The sequence below is a fragment of the Ascaphus truei genome, chromosome 3, assembly GCF_040206685.1.
Source record: "Ascaphus truei isolate aAscTru1 chromosome 3, aAscTru1.hap1, whole genome shotgun sequence".
NCBI classification, from domain to species: domain Eukaryota; kingdom Metazoa; phylum Chordata; class Amphibia; order Anura; family Ascaphidae; genus Ascaphus; species Ascaphus truei.
The window spans coordinates 212790040-212813165 of record NC_134485.1 but is presented as its reverse complement, the minus strand read 5'-3'; the positions used below and the strand labels follow the sequence as shown (position 1 = coordinate 212813165).

Here is a 23126-nt window from a genome sequence, read left to right as displayed (position 1 = left end):
ACACATACACAACGTTGCAAAGCGTCTTAAGAGCGTTGGATAAGCCATTTTGGCGTTGTAAAAATGAACATAGGTATGCATTGCATAGCGTTGGATAAGCCATTCGTTGTAAAGCGAAGCGTTGTAAAACGAGGACTGCCTGTATTAGCACTGCATCCTTGTTTCATTTTAGCACTATTTCTTTCCAATAAAGTCCCACTAGTTTCTCAATACAGTATGTTGTAAGTACAATAAGACACTTCAGGGATGTATCATTATGGGAGAATAATTGCACTTTTTAAGAGCCTCATGCCTAAGTAACAACACACTTGAGCTGCACAATTATTCTCCCATAATCGCATGCCCTGACGTGTCTTAGTGCATGCTTACAGTATATAGATTTGTAGATTTAGGCTATGCAGGAGCACACAGCATGTTAAAAGTAGGCCTTTACCACATGCTATATTCACATATTTATCTTCGGTTGCGGTCAGTAGCATACCCTGTACATTCTTTGGGTGCTACAAAGACTTGACAGCTATGAAGGTGTTAACATGTGAACAAGCAACACATTTGTTCGCAGAGGAGTGCAGGAGTGTACATAAGCGCATGCAGAAACCCCAGGGTCTACACATCATCATTCTAAATATCCCAAAGCCATTTGTCCTACTTCTCCCATCCTTTCATTACACACACTCAGGATGATAATAATACAATCTCTTCTGGCTGGATCAACAATTAACAAGAAAATGCAGTTTGGATTAGCGCTGTCAGACACAGTCACCCAGTAATTAGCTTCTGCAACCACATAACAGGCGACTGCTGATATCAGAAAGACGAGCGGCGTTTAGAATTTTCACAGCATACGAGACCAGACACAAAACATTTATAAACAGACGACACATGTCAACGGAGAAAAGAAATTCAGAGGCTGAAACGGCATGCAAAAAAGACAGTGTGTGGCATACTGGTCTCCTATCGCAAGCTCTGCTCAACCACCACTAAGTAAGTGCAGTCTGGCAGGGAACGAGGGTCGCTAAAAGCATAGATTGGGAGAGGTTACTTAACCCTCTCATTGCTGGAGGGCCCAATAATACCTTTAGAAAAAGAAAGCCTTCTTAAGGTTAAAGATGAAGAAGAGGGTAATATCTGCATGGAACTCATTAGCTTTTGCGCCAACTTACACCTACATCGACTGAAATAGGGGGGAAAGTCACCATTAAAGCAAGAAGCCCTTTAATTGATTTCTTTTTTTAACCAATTGGAACTGGGGGGTCTCCTGGAACTTAGTGCTGTTTGCATCTCCAGGGATCCACCCCACCCTCCGTTCCTGAGATATCTTTATGCCACCATTTCTGGTCCCTATGGCTGCTGAACAAGTCTCACTTGCAGCCTCCTATTTGACGGCCTGGGCAGCCATCTTTGGTTTTACTTTCATATTGTCAGCACATAAAAAGCTAAATATCTACAAAACCGGGCGTCTCCAGGAGTTAAGGTTATCACAGTTCAACTCTGGGGGACTCTCAGGTCCCAATTCTGTTAAAAAGGTTACTAACTTTAAATAATGCCGACAAAAAGAAAAAGGCAGAGTACACCATGAAACACATAAACCTCATTCAGAGCAAACGTGACCAGCAAAGCATTAGCTCTTTTTTTAGCCAAGGTGTTAACTAAAATCTTCATATTGCAATATATGTGTTCTATCCAAAATCACTGTGACCAGCCAAGTAGAGATTCTAGCACAATACATTGTCATAATGTCATTATCCATCACTCTCCCTACGTCACCCTTCTCTGTGTAACAAATCACTTTCCTTCGTGTGTTTCGCTGCTCTGGCTTATTTCCCGATACCTGAAGAATCAAAAGAAGACTCATAGCACAGTAGATTGCCTGCAAGTTGAATTAACCAGGATCTTTTCTTTACAGCGACTTGTAAGGCCATACTGTACCTACTCTTATGCATAAGCCTGTGTAACAAGTACCTTAAGAAAGCATTTTTATTTAAAGGACATTTACTGGAGATGAATGTTGGATGGACTTTGGAACTTTAGTCTGATACCAATCTATTTAATAGCCCTTTGAGGTAAATACAGTATGTATTCCCTGCTCTAGAAAAAGGACACGATTAACTGTGCTTAAAGCAGTAATGGTGGAAGAGACCAACTAAATTCCTCTATTTTAGAAGGGCCACAAATGGACCTGTAGAAAATGATTCAATCCGGTAAACGGGTCAAGATCAACAAGTTTACAAAAGAAATTTGTTACAGTGGATATTTGCTCTTTTTTTTATAAAGCAATCCCCTTTCTTCCAATTAAAATACAAGAACTGGTAATCATCTCACTGCATCACATCACAGATGCACCATGTACACAATAAGATGTTGGACAACTTTGTCCGTGAAGAAGGCAGCAACTCAAGAAAAACAGGAAAGGATTGCTATTTGCAGAAATTGAGACCAAAACGTCACAGTGTACAGTACCTCAATTTAAATTCAAAAGCAAAGTTATTGCACAGTAGTAAATTACCTTATTTAAATGTGTCCACACAGATAAATGTTTCTTTTATGTAAAATTAACTTTAATGTTTTATGGTTGAGGTTAACATTAACTATAATATTCTACTAATCTCTTTCAAGGCTCCACATTCTTCTACCAGCTCTAATCTTTCTCTAAACCCGTTCTTGTCCTAGGATCTGCTGAAGTCCGTCTCTGCTCCATTTGTCAATGCAGCACTCTACAATCTGAAACTTCTCCCACTTTTGGCTCCCTACCTGTGGAACTCCCTCTTAACCAGTATTCCCCAATCCACGACCCTTCCATCTACAAGTCACACCCAAAATCTCATCTCAGCAATACACTTGTTTAAATGTAATTCTTTAAGACTACCCCTCACACCCTTGATGCACTTGCCACCTCAAATGTGATTTTATGGAAAGGGTACATTTCAGTGCCATGTGTCTCAATGCGTTTGCAATGTATTGAGGTTAACGCATGCAGAACAGATAAAACCATTGCAATGTCAATCAACAACTCAAAGACAAATTAAGCTTGTTTCACTAAATAGCATACCAAACCAGTACAACTCAGGTTCGGTTACCTACGAGACACCATAACCACAACCATAGCTATCAGTCTAGAAATCCATCATGAACTAGTGATGTCCTACACATTTTCAGTACGTAGAGGCATGTGATGTTCAAGGTTTTTCAAAAGAACTATTCCTAAAACTGGAGCCAACATTATCAGAATCCTCAGGAAACGGTGTTATTCGGTTTTATATGGCAATATGTTGTAATTTTTATGTGATCCATCTGCAATAATAACTTTATAAAAATATATTCTTATTTACATTCTATGCCATGTGTCGCCTGTAAGTTGAAACCTAGCGTTTCACTATAAAGCCATTGTGTTTACACATTTACGTGGTTTGCATATTATACCTGAAATATAACCCAGGAGTGCGCAATCTTTTCCCCCTGCGCCCCCTGTCTCAGCTCCGTTGTCATGGCAATGCAATGTCACGTGATCCAGCGGCATCATTTGACGCCGGGTTACCATAATGACGCGTTGCTGGAAGCCAAGGTAAGTTAGTTACAGAGGCCTCACGTGGTCCCCCAGCATTTAATTTAAATGCCTTGCGGGAGAGTGCGGGAACTAACTGCTGCGCTCCCCCCAGAAAATCTAACGCCCCCCCAGTTTGCGCACCCCTGCTACTCCAAGTATTTGATTGTAGTTTTTCCGGATCGTGGATCGCCTTCTTAAAAAATAAGCACGCAATTTGCTCCAGCCAATAATACGAATATCGCCACTGTTTACAAACCACTAATGCCTTTTTATTCCTCCTGTTCTTTAAAAAAAATAAAAAAATAACTACAATGTATTGACCAGCACAAGTACCCCCCTCCGGCGCTGAATGGGTTCATTCTGTTTTTGTTCACTTACGTCTACTCATTTTGTCTTCATTTCAATGTCTTATTTCGATTAACAAACGTCCCGCTGTGTCCTCCAGTTGACAGATGGAAGTGACAGATCTTTACAGCCCTGGGTTCTCACAAGGAACTTGATGCTGTGCTTGTTGCCTCAAAAGCCATGCGTCATCGCTAAATCTCTTGTGGCAACGAGTGCAAGTGACAAACAAACCACTTCAGAAACCATGGCTGTCTTGTCAGTCTCAGTGCCTCACTGTGTAACACTCGTCTTCCGTCAGGTGGTGTGAATTAAAGGGGTCCCTTAAGTTAGGGCCCTTTGAGCATGGTTGTCCCAGAATGGAACACTACACAACTAGTGCACCTCTCACTACACAGGTACAGCAAACTGTTCCATCCCCCTAAATGTCAGCGGGAACAGGATAAAAGACTCAAGTGGGAAAACCTCTCGGGTGTTTAGAACTCCAATGTCATTGGAGAGGCTGAGTTTTTTTTTTTTGGTTGACCTCTATAAGTAGCCATATAGAGTTCTTGTTATACTATATTCAGGAGTATGAAGAGTCCCAATTGTGTGAGCTTCTACCCATAGTCTAAAGTCATCCTGTAGTATGGTGAACCTGAAACAGTGGTTCGAATGACATGCTGATTTTCCAACTCATATTAGATTTGTGTCAAGTTTCACCCTGGATATTCGCCGTCTCCATATACTCAACTACAGTATTCTGTCTAAATGTGTCTTCACTTCCACAAAGGGATGTAGGGGTGCTGGATTATTATTCTTGTGTGATGTTTATGTGACAATGAATCTAGAATAGTTTACTGGAAAGTTGCTTTGCAACATTCAGTAGCTGAACAACAACGACACTCGCCTGTACATCCCCCGCCTGCATCATTTGCATTACATTGTAATATATTTGTTGTCTGTTTAGTTTAGAGGCGCATCCTACTTTACCATAAACGCTCTAGTTCATTGTCAAAACGAAACAATAAACAATTACTTGTCTGTAGGTATTCACGTTTTTTTTTTTTAAACAAACAAAAAAAGTCAATAGAACCATATTTCCTGTAATTGTCCTTTCCTTCACATGGTGTACAGATGCAGCAGACGTTCTCCACCCAGCTTGTGCGCTCCCGCAGGTGACGGTGCGAGCCCCGTCCCTTTTTCACACGCGGCTGATTCACGACGATGGCCTCTTGTCCTGCTGGCTTTGTGCATGTCCCGCAGCGATGCGCTAACTAACGAGTGCCTGCTACAATGGCTTATATATGATTTTAGATAGAAGTGTGCATTTGACATTGAACAGATGGGATAGCTGTAGTAAGATTCTGTAACCCAAATTCACTGCCTCGGGGAGTTGCTTCTCATTGCAAAAAGGAATGAATTGCAGGCTCCTCTTGCAGCAAATGGGTTCATTCAGTGAGGCTCCTCTCACTCAGCGGTTGACATTGCCTCCTTATAAATGACAGCATCAGCAGAAAGTGTGTGCTAAATTTAGAGGACATGCAGGCACCAGCTAAACGTCAATGCATCTGATGTTATCTGGATACGAGTTCTTGAGCCCTCCCTGGATACCACGGTGCGGCTGCAGCCCACCCAGTGCTGGCATTACATAAAACGGTGCGTGCAACGGATTTATATAGGTAGAACAAATAAATGAGACTACCTGTGCACCCAAGGTGGTAGTGTAAAAGTAAATGATTGACAAATTGAAATGTTCGCTCACTGACATCAGAATCAATTATCCCTTTGCCAAAAACATGCCGACCTCCAAAAACTGATATCTGTGAGGTTTGTGGTTTATGCATCAATATGTTGCACTTTAAAAAAAAAAAAAAAAAACTGTTTTCCTTTTCATATGTGATATGCCATTAAAATCGGAGAGATCACTTTTGCTAAAAAAAAAAATCAGTGAGACCGACTGCAAACAGAGTAACAGAAAATCATTGAGAGTTGCCATGTCTGCCTTTGCTGTCGACGGGACCAGCGATGAGTATTATTCCTAGCGCTGTTACCTGCAAAGGAGATGTCGTCTCTCGCAAGCAGTGGTCAGAATGTGTGCGATCTGGTGGCATGGACAACCAATGCTTTCATTTATAGCTCCAGAGTAACACCACACAGTACCTTTCATTCCCAGGCCCCACAACCCATGGTGCCGCTTTTTATTTGAAGGAGTTAATGTTAAAGACTTTATCCCTTTCCATTTTCCTAGCATAAAGCGTGCCGAAAGCTTTCCAAAATACAGTACAAAGAGCTGCAGCCTGATGTTTGATACAATCCCAAGTATTAAAACCAGGCTCAGTACCACTTATGACCACTGCGCACACACGGAAAATAGAACAGGCTTCAGTAGAGTGAAAGATGAAAATAGACAAGCTGCTTCAGTTATAATTATACTGTTTTGTAGGCCTGGAGCTTTCAGTGCACTTTGACATATTGGTTTTAAAATGTCTTTACTTCACTGCATGAAGTGGATAAAACATTCTCATATAAAGAATCTTTTAGCTTTCAAACTGCATTTGGGAAACTAACTGGCCAGAGTCCTAAAACCAAACTTTAGGATTTCCAAGATTAACTCAATGGGCCAGATACATCAAGCAGTGCTAAGGAAAACCGGAGGTGTTCCCTCCAAAAATGTACTGATTTTTGTTGATAACATCTCCATTTTTCCTTAGCTTGATGTATCTGGCCCAATAAGTGATAGTGTCCTGGAAGGGGAAAAGGTGCCAGAACACCAAGCAAAGCAAAATGTATTCATATCTAAACTTTTCGCCGGCTTGCCCAGCTGCTTGCCTGCCCCCTGCACTGCCCCACGCCGGGCCTCTCTGTGACGTCGGCGCGTCGGCGCATACCCGCATGAGAGGCCCGACAGTGTGTATGTGTATTTTTTGGGGGGGATGGGGGGTTAGTGTGCGTATGTATTTGGGGGGTAGTGTTTGTGTGTATATTTTTGGGGGCGTAGTGTGTATTTGAGGGGGATAGTGTGTGTGTGTGTGTGTGTATTTGAGGGGGATAGTGTGTGTGTGTGTGTATTTGAGGGGGATAGTGTGTGTGTGTATTTGAGGGGGATAGTGTGTGTGTGTGTGTGTATTTGAGGGGGATAGTGTGTGTGTGTGTGTGTGTGTATTTGAGGGGGATAGTGTGTGTGTGTGTGTGTGTGTGTGTGTGTGTGTGTGTGTGTGTATTTGAGGGGGATAGTGTGTGTGTGTGTGTATTTGAGGGGGATAGTGTGTGTGTGTGTGTGTGTGTGTGTGTGTGTGTGTGTATTTGAGGGGGATAGTGTGTGTGTGTGTGTATTTGAGGGGGATAATGTGTGTGTGTGTGTGTGTGTGTGTGTATTTGAGGGGGATAGTGTGTGTGTATTTGAGGGGGGTAGTGTGTGTGTGTGTGTGTGTCTGACGTTTTACACATAATCTGAGTGCAGCCAAGAAATATAACACAATCTAATGCTTTATAGCAGCTGGCCCTGCTTTGTGGTGCAGATTTGGTTTTATACATTCATTAGCTACAAGGCATCCTCATGGAAGTGTTCCAGTAAATCTCGTTTTGGAAGCTATTTACCAAGCTCCAACGATGCATCTTTAAAAATACATTAACCATTATTTGTCAATATGGTGTGAAGTGGGTAACATAGTTATTTATCATGGTTTAGATTTGATGATGCATCATTCATTTTGTTTAGTCGCCATAATGAACCGGGCCGATTGAGACGCTATCGCACAGAAACTCCATTGAGGTAAATTGTATTTTTCGTGCCATAATGTTCCAATAATCATTCTCAATTTAATGAATATTTCCCGTTGAGAACCTATATAGAACAATGGGAGTAAAGTAAGTGTTACAAATGAATATATACCAACATTTCCTATGGGGAAACTCTTGCTGCATGAAATCATTGACCCCCCACCGCCAGTTTGTCACTAACCCCACCCAAACCATCATTAGCTCCATCCCCTCATTGGGCACTATAGCACAGTGCCTCGCCTGTAGCCTTGTCCTGAGAGCTACAGGAAGGTCTAACTTGGTCCTTGGATATGGAGTACACATGCCTGGCAGCCTGTGTAGCAAGAGTGAAGGAGGAGATTTATTGACTTTCTGCCTGTTGCAGCTGGAGATGCAAAGGAGTGAGACTTGTGATTTTATGAAGCATACATTGGCATGCATGCACGTATTTGTTCTTGTTGTCATTTAAAATTGCTAGGTATCAGTGAAGTATTAACCGTGCCCAAGTAATAAACTCTAAAAATGTATTAATCTTGAAAAAAGATCACCATAAGACTTCTTCACACTTGAACAGGAGACCAGGGAGGTTTTGCATGTTCTCTACACTTACATTTAATCTATGAAGAACTCTCATGTTAATGCATTATTAAAAAGTATCACACCATACCTACACTATTTCAAGACTAATAGTGCTACTAATAACACCGGAGTCACCCCAAATGCGTCTCCTTAAGAGACTCCCCAATATGCCTTCACTGACCCTGTCCATCTTGGATGGGGGTTAACAGGACGAGGAAAAGAGATGCTTCAAAGACCACCTGGAGCTCATCAGTCCCTTTCCCCTGCATGTGAGGTCCAGTACTGTGCTATGCTGCTGTTTCATTCTATCAAAGAATCTCTGGGACATAACACCTGAGTCGCCCCAAAGACATCAGCTGAAGGACAGCTAAAGGGCGTCACCGTTTGCTGTCGTACACTGATGTTTGGTAATGTTGCAGTTGTTCTATGGCATTTTGAAGCTCATCAGCCCTCTCATCCCCTGTAGCCAATGTTTCAACCTACCGTGCCTATAGATTATAAGCTCCTTGAGGCAGGGCCTCTTCTAACAGCACATTGCAGGCGTATCCTACCTCTTCTAACAATTTTAATCCAATCTGTAAATGTTACTTATGCCTATAATCATATCTCTAACTGTCCATGAAATGTCTGCATTAAATGAACAAAGGTCAGTTTGCAACCATGTATTATTATAATTCTGGCTTTGCCTGTCTGTCTCATGTGTAACACAATAATTGTATTTAATTGTAGTTGTTCTCAAACTGACTGTAAATTATTGCGATGCCCCCTTAAGTGGAGACCTCTATTTACTTAAAAAATAAATGATGATGATAATAATCTCATTCAAAAAAACGTTGATGCGGAAGATAAAAGGACTGAGTACAAAATTACAGACAAGTGTTCCTAAACATATAGTCAACACAAAGAACCCTGTCAATGTTATATCCAGGTACGGAGAAGCCCCTTTAGCTTAACAGTTTCTATAAAACTGGTTTTAAAAAAATCTAAACGTGACATGCTCATCAGGACAGTGCTCATGAAACGAATACAAAAGTACTAATTGTCCAACGCATCAAACCTTTTCTCATCCTTCCCATTAAAAACCACATCACAATACGTTTGGATCGCATAATGAACCCTTCAGCTTCACCCGACCGGAGGCCCGCTTGGGTGACACTGCACCCTGGGTGATCATCATCACTGTGACATGACATTCCACAGTGTGGCAATGGCAGGCTACATGACTCAGAAACCACCTCCTCAGAGTTCAGAAAGTGTGGCTTAATGTGTCCCACCCAACACTGATGGATGTAATGTTTTCCAAACAGCAAAGAGAAGCCAATGCAGATGTGGAGACAAAACCCTATCTTATATTCCTAAGAAATAAATATAATTACTGTGGTTTCTGGAACACCTGGTACTGTGATAGCTGTGACGGCTTTACTTGGTCTAAACTGTTCTTGTGATTAAATACCTTATTGACTTCAACAGAAAAGTGACAAAACGCGTAATGTGTCTCATGCCCAGCTCTCATAATAACAGACAATCACATTGTAGGAAGGAGGATACTAATTGCCGAGGAGATCAATGACTTGAAATAAAAATGAGAAATGGTTTCTTTCCATAATGTGCCGAGAATGCAGAGAATTCTGCAGTAAGATAACATGGCAAAACAAAGACAGTGTTTTAGAGGAGCAGGGGGCATTACTGTGGAATGATTTATTTTCACTCCCCCTGCTGGCGGAAGTTTCGCGGGATTCCGGAATCATGATCACGTACCCGTGACACATTCACCAATGATGGGAATGGAAGAGGAAGGTTGCAGTGAACGTGAAGACGGGTAAAAAAGCATGAGGACGTTCACGGAGCGTCATATGGACACTATAGGGGTTTAAATGGGTTTTAAACTTTGTTCTTACACCTTATTCTCGCAGATCGATCTGGCCCAAAGCATCAACAACTTGGGCATAAATAAAGAGAAGGGAAATATGGTGAAGGTTGAGATGACTGTTATCCAACTCCCCTTTTTCCATATAGTGAGAAGTGAGCATTTAACGATGTTATCGATTCCCATTCAATAAGTGTAAAATGAACAATCTCTGGTTTGCACAGATTAGAAGTTATAATAATTGGGGTAACACAACGTTGTTGGTTAATCAACTTCCAGCTCTATTGAGTTAAATAGGAAAATAAATTGGTGCACTGTTAACTATGCCATATGTAGCTGGTACGTTTGCATAATTAGAACAATAGAGTGGGTTCAGCACGTTTTCTCAAAAGTGGACTAGTGACCTGGTACAATAAGCGGAATAGAATTTTAGTAGATTTAGTTTTTTCAAGTATTGTGCATCAGTCAGCGAGGGGACTGGAAAGGCTTTGAAAGGATATATTCTGCTAAAAGCATCATTATGATCAGTGGGTGACGCCTAATATGGACAAGTTCAAAACCTAAACAAAAAACAAAACAAAAAACATTGCACAGATTTTACACCATGAGATTGTGGCCTTCATTAACCCTTTCAGTGCAGGGGGTTCGTGGGGGTTCGTGCCACCTCTGTGGCCACAGACCCTCCGGCACTTTCGCATCACGTGACGCGCTTTGGAGCAATTACGTGATCCGTTTTCTGTTCCAGTCGTCAGGCCAGATGTGACAGGGGATAAGGGTAAAGACAAGACTTGATTGACAAACACTCCCCATGTAGAGGCCCCTAAAAAAAACCAACTAGCCGAGTGTGGGACTGCACCTCTAATAGCTTTCTACAAAATATAACACAAAAAAGAGAGGAGCGCAAGAAAAACCAACATCAGTAAATCAATAGCACCTTTATATATTCAAATGTAAAAAATGCAGCACTTGCATTAAATGCAGAGCGACATCAAAAACAGCACGTCCCCACACCACTCCATCCACTAGATGTTTAAGGCATATACCTCAGCAGTTGGTAATAATTAGCCCCTCCAGGGCAACCCTGCCAGGGCAACCAGCAATGCGCTGCTTGCCATTCTACAATAACCTGCCCTGCCAAGAGAGAACAACTGCAGCAAGTCACGGGCAGGACAAGCAGCATACTAAGCAAACATCCACCAGTGCTCAATGGGAACGTCTCACAGCAGAGATGCCAATGGGCCGAAACTGCGCAAATAACCCCCTACCAACTGTGAACATTAAACCAAAATGAGCCGATCGCAGAGCAGCAGCTCCTTCTCTCGCTCAGACTAATGAAAATGTGCTCACACAGCCCCGGTAACATATGGGCACTGCGTAGTACAATCACACATTATGATGCGATGAACTCAACTATACATTAATGCCTTTACCACAACTACAAATATGCAAAGAATTGTTTCAATGGTTCTTCCTACGTGTTCAACACTATTTAGATTTTTTTTTTAAAATTCATTGTATTTGGGCATTTTCTTCTCCCTTTAGTCCACTGCTACAAAACGGCTTATTTTCTCTCACTAGGAGGCCTGTCCCAAAGAGAAGTTTAGTGCTGAGAGAAATCAATATGCCCGCCATTCCTTTAACTCAGGCATCTCCATCACCAAGTTACACCAGAAAATGTGGTTGTGCATGACCGAAATAATGGGAGGGAAGAAATGGGTTGACGTTATTTAGTGGAGCGCCTTTCAGCGAACGTTCAGGAAAAAGAAAGCAAAGGTTACCTCCTCCTCCCCCTATTTTAGAAAATACACATCCATAGTGTATAAAGTTGATGATCATTACAGCGTCATCTTAAACAAAACTTAAAGCAGCAATCCCGCCGAATTAAACCATAGTCGTTTTGTTTATTTTTTACAGCACTGGAACCGATGGGTCTTCTCCTGCAGCTGAAGCGCATTCTTGTTTCGCTCCGGGGAACACTTCCCGATTCCCGTGATTACTTGTCAACATAACTTCATGGGTGTTTAAACGGCCGCCCTGCAACATGTTACGGCTTCCTAAAGGTCATTATTAATTCCCTGAATGGAGCTTTAAACACCAGTAACTACACCGATAAATATCTCAGGAAACAGAGAGTTTCCAGAGCTATTGTAAAAGAGGACCCTTCCCTCTGGATCCAATGCTGTAAAAAAATTAATAAAGGGTAATAAACAAAACAAGCTACTTTAGAAAAATAGAAAATCTCCAGATATGACCTCTCTGCCCTCCACGGCACGTGCCATAGGAAAGTTTTGAGTTCCTGCTGATTGAAGATGGTTTATACAGAGGGTAGTAAAGACTGGGCAGTGTCTACTCTAGATAGGGTGACCATTTGTCCCGGTTTTTTCTCTCCTGTCCCGGGTGCCCGTCTGTCACCCACACACACAGCCACTGATACACACTCCCTCTCCTCCCTCTCTCCCCCCTCCCACTCTCTCTCTCTCTCCTCCCCCCCTCTCTCTCTCTCTTTCCCCCCCTCTCTCTCTCTTTTCCCCTCTCTCTCTCTCTTTTCCCCTCTCTCTCTCTCTCTTTTCCCCCTCTCTCTCTCTCTCTTCCCCCTCTCTCTCTCTCTTTTCCCCCCTCTCTCTCTCTTCCCCCCCTCTCTCTCTCTTTCCCCCCCTCTCTCTCTCTTTCCCCCCCTCTCTCTCTCTTTCCCCCCCTCTCTCTCTCTTTCCCCCTCTCTCTCTCTTTCCCCCCTCTCTCTCTCTCTTTCCCCCCTCTCTCTCTCTCTTTCCCCCCTCTCTCTCTCTCTCTTTCCCCCCCCTCTCTCTCTCTTTCCCCCCTCTCTCTCTCTGTCACCCTCACCCACTCTCTCTCTCTGTTTTATCTTATCTTAACTGCCGTATACCTACACCGAAATAACCTATACTGCTTTCTTCCAGATCTGTCTCAAGTTTCACACGTGAGACCTCGGAAGACAGGTAGGGAACACCTCCCCTCCAGTATAGTACCTTGAGGGACTGCGGATCAGGTAAGATCCCAGGCGGGATTGCTGCTTTAGATATTGTGAAGAGGGGGCGTCCAAGCACTATTTAAGGGGTTCAGAAAGTCTTTCACATCTGGCTTTTTTTTTTTTTTTCTTTTTTTTTTCCGATTAGTGAGGTCAACACACACACACATTGTAGTACAGTATAAGTGTAATACAATAAAACTTATGTACAAAACGAATCCTGTTATTTGTTCTATCTAGGAATTTATTAAATTTCTTTAAGGTGCGGGGCTAGGTGGCGAGTAGATTTTTTGGTTGGGCGATTACAGTTTTTTTGGGGGGGGGGGGAGGGGCATGATTTCGGTTGGCGACCCTGATGGGGGAGAAGGTAGAAAGAGAATGGGAAGAGGTAGAATTAATAATACAGCATCAATCGTGACACTATTAGATAAATATCATTATAATTTTCATTTTCCGTAATGTTATGTGCTGTATTAATAAAAAAAAATTGTGTCCCGGTTTTTCATTTTCAAAATCTGGTCACCCTAACTCAAGAGAGACCCTTATCGGCAGGAGTTGCGTGTATTTTATGCTTAAAGACACACAAAAGTGCACACTTCTACTGAATCTTGCAGATTATTCATTTTACAGAGTAATCCAGTGTGCATTACAGATTTAAAAGCATCAATCAACGAATTATTTAGGACCAACTTTCTTAATATATGTATATTTTTTAATTAACTTTCAAAAAACAAAAAACTTTTATGCTCATATAGCTTTAAGACCCCACTTGGTGTATGGTCTGTTGTCCATCAATGTATTATCCCCTGTGACTGCCCCCCTCCCCTGCCTGCCTCCCCCCCCCCACTCTCTCTCTCCCTCCTTTCACTGGATTCCCTTTAACCTTCTATAGTTCAATGCGTCCATGTATTGTAGCTGTGGTTTAATACCCCCTCTTTAATGTGCCGGCACATACATCAGTTTCAAAAGCTTTTATATCTCTTGTTTCAACTTCAATCTCTCGCTTGGTCGATCGCCAGTAACACAAAGACAACGCTAACTCCGCCTGGAGAACGAGTTATTATATTCCACAGGTGTCTGCGAGGCAACACTTTGAATTGTAACCAGATGAAAGATGAAAGCCTCAAAATGTCAATCGTCTAAAGGAGGGTGAAAACAATTAAAAAACAACCAAACGTTAAAAAAAAAACCCAAGGTGGACGAAATGTCCAGAAACCACATTAACATTAAAACAAAGCCCTGAAAGGAAACACCACATGCTACATCAGAGCAGTATGGGCAGCAACTCTGTCGTTCTTTTATTTTGCCCCTTACAAACACTCAAATGTGTTTCACCTCATCGACATCAAAGAAAAAAAAGCAACCGTTTCCAGGAAGGATACTCCTTTTCAAAGGAACACGTCATAGCAAAACAAAATCAAGGCTATTATACTGCACGGGTACATAACAACCTCCTTTCTCAACAGATATCCCGATAAAAGCACTAAACATTCTTTTAGTCAAGCCTAGAAGTCAAATATATACAGGCAGTCCTCGTTTTACAACGCTTCGCTTTACAACGAATGGCTTATCCAACGCTATGCAATGCATACCTATGTTCATGTTTACAACACCAAAACGGCGTATCCAACGCTCTTACGACGTTGTTTGTGTGTGTGTGTATATATATACACACATACACATAAACAACGTTGCAAAGTGTCGTAAGAGCATATATATATTATACTATATAATATATTATTTATTATGTTATATTATATATATAATACAGTATATAATACAGTATATACACTATATAATGTATGTGTGTGCTACATATCTTATTGCCTGCGTAAAATATTTGGTGTATTTTAGTGTTAAAAATGCCTTCAGGAACAGAACCTTTCATTTAATCAGTGTTCCTATGGGAAAATGTGTTTCGCTTTAAGACGTTTCGCTATCCAACGCCATTTTGAGTAACGCATTGTGTCGGTTAACCGAGGACTGCATGTATATCAAATTTTTTTATAAGTCCCCCCCCCCTCCCAAGGTTACAGACCCACTTACCAGAACGCCCTCCTTCTGTCTCTGAAAGTTCCCCCTGCTTACCTCTTAGAGTGTAAGCTCCTCGGGGCAGGGACTCATTTTCCTATTGTTACTTTCATGTCTGAAGCGCTTATTCCCATTGTGTTATAATATTATGTCACGTGCACTACTGCTGTAAAGCAAGATATATATATAGACAGGCCACCCGATCCGACCACGCTAGAACCGGGGTCGCGCTAATTTAAAAAAAAAATGGCCACCGCACGCCTGATCGGGAGGGAGTAAGGAGGGAAGGAAGAGGTGGCCGGAAGCCCTACACATCCCCCAGCAGCGGCCCTCCGAGTCCAGCCGCAACTTGCTCCTTACCTCCTACCACCGGCATCCATCCCCCTCCACCGGCATCCACTTCCTCCCCCCCCCCCCAGAGTGATTATATGATCCTTTTCAGGTGTATTGCCACTAGTCGATAAAATGCTAACCTGCCGCAACTTGCTCCTTACCTCCCACCACCGGCGTCCATCCCCCTCCACCGGCCCTCCACGGCATAACCCTCCAAGTCCCAGCCTGCTCCTCACTCACCCCCCTACCAGCATCCACACCACCACCCCCCCTCCTCCCAACACCTCCCCCCCTCCTCCCAACACCTCCCCCCCTCCTCCCGACACCCCCCTCCTCCCGACACCCCCCCTTCTCCCCCCTCCTGATGCCAGCTCCGCTCCGATCTCAGCAGCCGACACCAAAGGTAGGGAGGGGGAGTGTGATGTGCAGTGTAGTGTGCTGTGAGTGCTGTGTGCTGTGAGAGTGTGCTGTGTGCTGTGAGCAGTGTGTGCTGGGAGTGTGTGCAGTGTGCAGTGAGTGCTGGTAGTGTGTGCAGTGAGTGTGTGCAGTGTGCAGTGTGCAGTGAGAGTGTGTGCAGTGTGCAGTGAGAGTGTAAAGTGAGGGTGTGCAGTGAGAGTGTGTGCTGGGAGTGTGTGCAGTGTGCAGTGAGAGTGTGTGCAGTGTGCAGTGAGAGTGTGTGCAGTGTGCAGTGAGAGTGTGTGCAGTGAGAGGGTGTGCTGGTAGTGTGTGCAGTGTGCAAATAAAATGTAAATTTTTTTTTTTTTTTTTTAAATGAAAAAAAAAAACCAAAAAAAAAAACGGGAGCCACGTGAAAACCGCGTTATAAGCGGATTCACGTTATAACGGGTCACGCTATAACGGGATTAAGCTGTATATATCTCCAGCTGCGCAGCTCCTGAGACTTAATATGTATGGTACCTAGATTTACTTGCAACAGTTCACAATCTTATGTACAAGCTCTCAGTATATTCATTCACGTGGGGTCAGCTAATTTCCACTGATTATATCTTATTATTATTATTATATTATTCGAAGTTAACCTCCCATGTGTTCAGTAGTAGATTTTGGTGAATAAAAAAACACAGGTTATTTTGACACAAACTCCTACATTCCTCACATGAATATTCTATAGTGCCAACCCGATATGCAGAACTTCACAATTTTCACAAGACAGTACAGTATTACAATTTTTTTTTTACAGTACATGGAATATAATAATACATATGGATTTCATCGGCATGTGAGGAGACCAACAGAATCAGTAGGCGTAAATTTGTGTGCATTGGTTAGCGCTTGTATTACAACTAGATACTCTCGTTTAGTAGCAGTCATCCAGGGCGACTCACAAGCTTTGTTGAACAGTTGATGCGGGAAGGAGAGTAAAGATAGGGTTAAGGCCAGTAAAGAGGGGACTAAAGTAGTCCAGATGGGAGACAATGAAGGTATATTTGTAACAGTTCAGTAGTAGAGACACAGAAAAGGTTGCATTTCAGCAATGTTGTGGTGAGAGAAGCAGTGGGATATAGCACTAGCATTTAGGTGAGGAGAGATGGAGAAGAGTCAAATATAACACCTAAACAAACTGGCTTGGGCAAATGGATGTGTTACTGAATGTGATGGGAAAGGGCACAATAGGTCTTTATTTAGGTTGCATTACAAGCAGTTCCGTGTTTAGGATATTGAGTTTAAGGCGGCTAGCTGCCATCCATGATAAGGTTGCCACAAGATACAGTAGTTGGAGACCTGTGACTACGGCAGACGTTAGGCTCAGTGTGGATAGATACAGTCGGTCTCGTCTGCATACAGGTGATACTTGAAGCAAAAATAAATTAAAAAGGTCACCAAGGGAGAGTGCAGAGAGAGAAAAAGAGGTGCAAGATGTCTCCAAGTTTTTAGGTACACCAACAGATAACTCAACATAGAAAGAGGGGCAGTTAGCAATATATACACACTAAATGAATGATGACAGCGGTAAGAAGAAAGCCAGGAGAGGGCTTTATCTCGAACACAAAGGGAGTGGAGAGTGTGAAGGAGAAGTGGGTGGTCAACAGTAACACAGGTTACAGGCAGGTCAAGCACAATCCTTGGAGTTTAGCAGTGTGGAGATCATTTGCTACTGTACTTTGCTGAATCCAGTTACAGTTGAGTGAACAATGCAAAAACCTTATTGGAGTGTGTCTAGGAAAGCATAGGAGCTGGGAAAAGAAAGCATGCATGAAGCCACAGGCCGTTCCAGAAGCTTAGAGGCATAAGGAAATAAAAATATCACTTGGGGGTGCATTTGCATGCCCGAGACAGGTCCGCAAACCTGCCTTTCCCCATTATCTCTACAGTGCTTCCACTGCAGTCAGTCAGAGGCATAAGGAGAGAGACAGGGCAATAGTTAGTTGGGTTATTGGGAGTCAAGGCTGTTTTTCTTCACTATAGATCTCTCAACAATATTATGTTTAAAGGTGAAGGGAAACGACTAGAGGACCGGGAAGAGAAGAAATGTGAGCGAGTGCAGGATTCAGAGTGTGAGGTCAGAGGAGAAGGAATGGGATCAAATCGGCTGATTGTGGAGAGGGGGGGGGGAGAGAAGGTACCCGAGATATTTTGTCCCCTGTTACAGGGGAGAACACATTTCAAGTACAGTAGATGGAGGGAGATTCCAGATAATGCTATAAGTGCAGAGGAAGGCACAGAGGGGATCTCTTGCCTAAGGGCTGTTATATACAGCATGCGGCCGTGCGTGCCTATACAAACGCGCGTGCACGTGCCGCATGCTTTTCATGTTTATAGAGCAGGGAGCTGTGTATGTGTGTATATGTGTGTATATGCGAGTATATGTGTGTGCATGGGTTGTGTGAGTGAAAGGAAGATCTAAGCAAGATTTTTTTAAAGAAAATAAAAGTTTAATTAATATTTTTTTTTTTAGTTCCGCAATCATTGACACACACACACACACACACACACACACACACACACACACACACACACACACACACACACACACACACACACACACACACACACACACTTCAGAGCCGGTAGCCCCTGCCTTGCGCGTGCGCGGCCCTTCTATAGAAAGGCTGACTGACGTCAGGCGTCACGGCGTAGCACACATCCGGCACTATAGAACGTGCCTCATGCAGTCCACCTTGTCTTTGAAATAGTCAGCAAAAGCTTGAGAAGACCACATCATCAGAAAATGCCAAGTGCTAAATATTGATGCATAAAGTAAGGACTTGCATTCAACCTCACGGTGACTCACCCTGCGACAACATGGCATTGTTGTGTCAGAACACATTGTGACTGTCAAAGAATGTTCCAATGTGACACCTAAGTTCTCTTGCTCAATTTGAATGCAAGACGTTAAAAATAGTTGCAGGAAGCAAAGCAGAATTGAGCATGTATTACAGATGTAATATACATTCCGGTGGGAAAATGATAATGCAATATTTTGGAGATGTTCCTTCCATTTAATGTGCGCGCCCAAGGACATTGGTGATATCACATATTCCATAATATCCACAAGGGATTGTTCATCAAACAAGGTGGAATCATGGAGAATACAATGGGACAAAGACTTGTGTCCCCCCATGAACATGAAATCTGTGCAATGGTTATGAATAGCTCTCTCCCACCAAGGCTGAACATCTGTATTTAGGAGAACGTATGTCATGTTCACTCAGGGTGCATACAAATCCTGAGATATTCAAGTCTGCTGGAGGAAACTCGATATTTTAAAAGCATTATTTGCTGCATTATCAAATACCATAATTTGAAGTTTTAAAGATGTCGATTCCATACTTTACAACTTGGTGTCTGTTTTCGCCTCACTAGTACTTTCTCTGTTCACTGGGGGTTTCACTGCTAAAAAAATTAGACCACAACCTAAATTAAAATGGCTGCTAATCCCTTTCACTTAGTGACATTCGTAGATCACAAATAACCTCTGAGAAGATTAAGATCAGAGTGTTTTTCTGATATCGTTTGTAGTCTGCATGGAAAATTAATTAAAATGTAATAATAAAATAAAAAAAACTCCAACAGACAGTTGTCCAAGCCTCCCACCCCCTCCCCAGCACAAAACAAAACCCCAGGGCAAATCGGCTTTATAGAGGCAGTCTGCACGCCACTTACTTTTTTTTATATATTGATATATGCAGCCTTTGATTACCTTTATTGAAAACTAATTACCTAAGCTGCCAATCGATTCATTCTTACGTTATCGATCAGCAAAGATCCTGCTTCCTAGGGTTCACTAAATGGCTGCCTTTCAGTTTCAAATAATCCTTCAGTCAGTGTAACTCAGCAGCTACAATGTATCCTTATATTGCAACGGTAACATATATTTTTACAGTTTGCAGCTCAAACGGCTGGGAATATTTGCAACAAATTATCACAAACAGGAAAGTGTTACAAAGATCTTGTATATTACAAATCATTAAAAATGGCATTAAGAGATGGATTTAAAATAAAAATGTAGTACGTATCTAATACTACAGAACGGATTTATTTTAAAACACACGTAGGATATTGCATGCACTGCTCATTTAAAGGGCATCACAGGAGCTCACAATCAAAATTGGTCATATGTATATATGTATAAAAATCTAAGGCCCGCAAGAGCAAAACAATGCTGGAACTAACCAGTGTGAGGCTCTTGCTTTAGGACATATTCATCAGCGAAGTACTAGCACTACCACTAAGGGCCTAAACATCTGACTTCAATGGCGAGTATGGGAGTTTCAAGCATGTGTAAGCATGTGCGCCATTATGGGGAGGCTCCTATATGGGATATTTGGGACCATGCAAATCTGTTAATCTTTCGCCAATTAGCATTGAGATGGGCATTAGCGAGTACCGTATCTTTGTGAAAGCAACTGCACCTTTAATTTTTTTTACATTTATTGTTCAATAGTGAGTATTGAGGACAGATTCAATAACATTTTGGGGCTAAAACAGCATTTAAATGCAGGAAGTGAAAAACTATTTATTTTTTATTTTTTAATTTTATTCCCGCTGTACCTAACAGTAACAACAAAATGAACAATATTATTTCCGCGCCCTAGGAAAGAATTAGCAAGTCAAATATTGAGTCAGGCCTCCAGCATATGCTAAGAAGATTGCTTTGATCTTATCCGCTCTAAAAGCTCCATTATTGAATTTATACTCTGTGAACACGTACGGGGCCAATATACAATGCATACATAACTACACTGTTTGAAGAAGCAAGGAGCAGTGCTTGACAAAGAGAGAAAAAGGGAACAAATATATTTTAAAAACAGGTATAAATTTTTTTATAATAATAGGTGGATTAAAATAAAATACCCTGTTAATATACTGTTTCTGTCTTTGTTGCCTGGGAAGCGTTTCCAAAGAACAGTACTTGATAAAAGTCTGAAAACACAGGAAGATTTGCAAAGCATCGCAACTCCTGGCTTTGTTATAGTCAGTTTCACTGTTCTCAATTAACGCTTTCAGTGCTGAAAGGACACATTACACAGTAAGTATGGTGTTGCAGGCCGTCATCACAGCATGGCGTTACTTCAACCAACGTGTCGACACGAAGTACTATTATACTGTACACCATCTGCCAAATAAAGGAGCATACTGTCCATACAAGAGTTTGCACAGAAATGACCTTCATTTTTTGCATTGACAAACTTTCATAATGTTTAACAATAGCTGGAAAAAAGAAAGAAGAAAAAAAGAAAGAAAAACACAGAAACCCTGTAAGAATTATATTGTCGTTGTAGAGGTAAAACTCAATAAGTGCATTTTTTTTTTCCTTTTTCATGAAAATAGGTGTAGTAAAGAAAATACACTCTAAGGACTCATTAAAAACACCTAATCTTCAGAACAATTTTCAGAACTAGTCATATTAAAATACCTTCCTTTTTAAATACAGATTTTTTTTTTTCTGGTCAAAAAAAACCATTTAATCGCCTTTTCCTCAGTAATCAAAAAATGTATTGAATGACTTTTCCTTCTACAACAACGATATGATGCAACTCTGAAACGCAAACCTACAGGGCCTGCAAACACCTCTGTAGGCTTCCGGAGAATGGTTTTTCGCGTTTGAGTGCCAGGTAGAATTGCTGCTGTTCGTTCTTTCTGTACTGGAGGGGCTGGCAAAGCCGATACACAGATATAAATTGTATCAATATGCTTACAGTGGTATTCCTCTGGTTACTTATTGTAACAATGGACAGCCTAGCGTCTCTAGGCCCATCTCTTCACAAAGCCCCAAACTGTGCGAAACGCGTAGGGCTTTTTGGGTAATAGAGATGCCTCTTCCGGTGTCTACCATCTATTTAACAATCGTGTGTGTGTGTGTGTGTGTGTGTGTGTGTGTATATATATATATATATATATACAGTGTTCGACAAACCTATACATTTGCACGCCCCGGGCGAGAGGATTTAACATCGTGGCGAGCTCCTATTGGCCCAAGCAGCAAACGTGTGATACTAAGTGGCGAGTAGATTTTTTTGTTCGGCGAGCAGATTTTTTGGTGATTTGTCGACCACTAATATATATATATATATATATATATATATATATATATATATATATATATATATATAATTTATGCAACTGTTCGGGACACTTAGCAGTGGCCTAAACAGAGATCGAAATTTTATGAGTCATTACTGACACAAGTGAACTCTCTTCCCATGAGCGCTATAGGCCATGTCTGTACATACTGTGCTATATGTATGCACACACAGCTGTCTCTCACACATACTTATACTCCTTGTTTTTCCATCCCTATACACCAATAGGGACCACATAGTATCCACACACACTTTTAGGTATGCTACTAACTCTCACATTTCCACACCCACACCATTTATATCCGCTCCCACTCCACACACACCTTTTGTAAAGCACTGTATATACTGTGGGCTCTCCATTCATGTTAATTCACACTGATACACATACACACTCTTTCATCACTTGCTTTCAGGAACCTTTTGACAACTCCAGACATAAAACACATCCACACCGGGGGAAGGACCAGGACAGATAACATTCCAATAGACACTGTTTATAGTATAGCTTTTGCTTGCTTCATTCATTGTAACATCGCCGGAAGAAGAGATCAGTGTATCTCGAAAGCTCGCACAAATAAAAGCATTTCGTTAGCCACAGAACGGTATCATCTATTTATTTTTTGATTATATATATATATATATATATATATATACATATATACATATATACATGCATGCGCACGCACACATATATACATATATATATATATATATATACACACATGCATGCGCACGCACACATATATATATACATATATATATATATATATATATATATACATGCATGCGCACGCACACATATATATATATATACATATATATATATATATATACATGCATGCGCACGCACACATATATATATACATATATATATATATACATGCATGTGCACGCACACATATATATATATATACATGCATGCGCACGCACACACTCACACACACACAAGGGTGTGTGCACATTTCTGAAAATATGTTGGAAACATTTCCATATATACGCAAATTTACATTTCACCAATGTTAAAAGTCACCAAGATCCACAGTCTTCACCCATTATCTCACTTGCAATATTTGTCTTTGATAATTAATGTTATGCACACAGGCACATAGTAGATTATATAATACAAAGATGTCATTGTTAATACTCTGAATCAGTGGG

General features: G+C 41.6%; 1 protein-coding gene across 9 annotated transcripts in view; it reads right to left on the bottom strand.

Annotated features, from left to right (window-relative positions):
* The window catches only part of MSI2 (musashi RNA binding protein 2), a 575344-nt gene that overhangs the window by 162707 nt on the left and 389511 nt on the right, over positions 1–23126 (bottom strand). The gene's annotated exons all lie outside the window — the stretch shown is intronic.